The following is a 2,500-nucleotide window of genomic DNA, read 5'->3' on the forward strand; positions in this document are numbered from 1 at the left end:
CCTCCTAACACCCTACAGAGCTGTCAATCGTACGGCCCGCGGGGAGGGGAAGGGAGAGGAGAGGAGAGAGAGGAGAGGAGAGGAGAGGAGGGGAGAGAAGAGGAGGATAGAGGAGAGGAGAGGAGAGGAGAGGAGAGGAGAGGAGAGGAGAGGAGGGGAGAGAAGAGGAGGATAGAGGAGAGGAGAGCAGAGGAGAGGAGAAGGTGAGGAGAGGAGAGGAGAGGAGAGGAAGCTTACCCTAATGATTATTTCATCACAATATACAGACAGACAGACAGACAGGCAGGTGAGACATGGGGGGCAGACAGACAGACAGACAGACAGACAGGTGAGACATGGGGGGCAGACAGACAGACAGACAGACAGGCAGACAGGCAGACAGGCAGGCAGACAGGTGAGACAGACAGACAGACAGACAGACAGGCAGGCAGACAGGCAGACAGGCAGGCAGACAGGTGAGACAGACAGGCAGGACAGGCAGGCAGACAGGTGAGACAGACAGACAGACAGACAGACACAGGCAGACAGGAGACAGACTGTGACACTGTGATCCTGTATTGAGTGACAGGCTTACGGGAAACTCCTCCCTCATTTACAGGAAGGAAACTGAATGGAATGTTGTCTCTTTCTCTCACATAGCTAGGCTACCGCCTGGGGCCCTAGCCCTAACCCTAACCCTAACCCTAACACTAACCCTAGCCCTAGCCCTAGCCCTAAACCTAACCCACCCATACTGTTACTGTTAACCAGGCTAACCCCTAACTCTAACACTAACACTAACCCCCAACCTAGCCCTTAATGTAATGCATGGAACATAATGGTATCAGGTATCAAACTAAACAGCCTCATTCTATCCCTCCCATCATGCATTACTATGAACCCATCCTCCCATCTCTACCCCAGATAGACTATGGAACTATGGCGCCCCCTAGTGTATGTGTGTGTGTGTGTGTGTGTGTGTGTGTGTGTGTGTGTGTGTGTGTCTGTGTCTGTGTCTGTGTGTATGTGTGTGTGTGTGTGTGTGTGTGTGACTGGTAACATGCAAGACAAATGTCCCAACTGATAATAAACTCCTCTCCTCTCTCTGTCATAATTCGGTTGTTAAGTCGTGACGTGTTTCCGGGTCCAACGTTGGCTGAGGCGCTCTCTTCGAAATGCCTCAGTAACAATAATAATTCATTATATTTGTATAGCGCTTTTCCGAGGCTCAAAGACGCTGACAATATGGGAAAACGGGAAAGTGCTGCGTCCCTTGTTGTATGAATAGATCCCAGTCTAAAAAACGATTGAACTGTCATTCTACCGCTGTAGTACACTGGTACTCTGGTGCTTTAGTACACTGGTACTCTGGTGCTTTAGTACACTGGTACTCTGGTGCTTTAGTACTCTGGTGCTTTAGTACTCTGGTACTCTGGTGCTGTAGTACACTGGTACTCTGGTGCTTTAGTACACTGGTACTCTGGTGCTTTAGTACACTGGTACTCTGGTGCTTTAGTACACTGGTACTCTGGTGCTGTAGTACACTGGTACTCTGGTGCTTTAGTACACTGGTACTCTGGTACTTTAGTACACTGGTACTCTGGTGCTTTAGTACCCTGGTACTCTGGTGCTTTAGTACACTGGTACTCTGGTGCTTTAGTACACTGGTACTCTGGTGCTTTAGTACACTGGTACTCTGGTGCTTTAGTACACTGGTACTCTGGTGCTTTAGTACACTGGTACTCTGGTGCTTTAGTACACTGGTACTCTGGTGCTTTAGTACTCTGGTGCTTTAGTACACTGGTACTCTGGTGCTTTAGTACACTGGTACTCTGGTGCTTTAGTACTCTGGTGCTTTTGTACTCTGGTGCTTTAGTACACTGGTACTCTGGTGCTTTAGTACACTGGTACTCTGGTGCTTTAGTACACTGGTACTCTGGTGCTTTAGTACACTGGTACTCTGGTGCAGGGAATTTTTTATTTGGACCCGGAAATTGCTAAACGTCACGTGTGACGTCAGACTTAACAACTGAATAAACACTAGCATTACTAGCATTACTAACATGGCCATTGTTCACACTCACCTTACACGCTGCCACATTGTATCCAATAGCTCTGCCAGGACCAGTGATGTCATAAAGGGCCGTTGCTATAGTTACTAGAGGCCCAGCATAGCTGATGTGGTTACCCACAGTGGCGGCGGTGATGTGTTGTGGCTTCCAGGGGATACACACACGCCATCTTGGTTTGTGTCGGCAGAATCACAAATTAAAAAACGGTTTACGTCAGCTGGGTTTTGAGTTCATGTGAGCAAGAAGACTTCCTCAAGAACGACCCCCCTAACCCTGACCCTCCACCCCCCCCCCCCCCCAACCCTGACCCTCCACCCCCCCCGCCCAGAGCCACCACAACCCCCCCATTCAGACTCTGACACATAGAGTACACACAGTACACATAGTACACATAGTACACACAGTACACATAAGTACACACAGTACACACAGTACACATAGTACACATA

Source organism: Nansenia antarctica (assembly GCF_963989245.1).
Source record: "Nansenia antarctica genome assembly, contig: SCAFFOLD_222, whole genome shotgun sequence".
NCBI lineage: Eukaryota > Metazoa > Chordata > Actinopteri > Argentiniformes > Microstomatidae > Nansenia > Nansenia antarctica.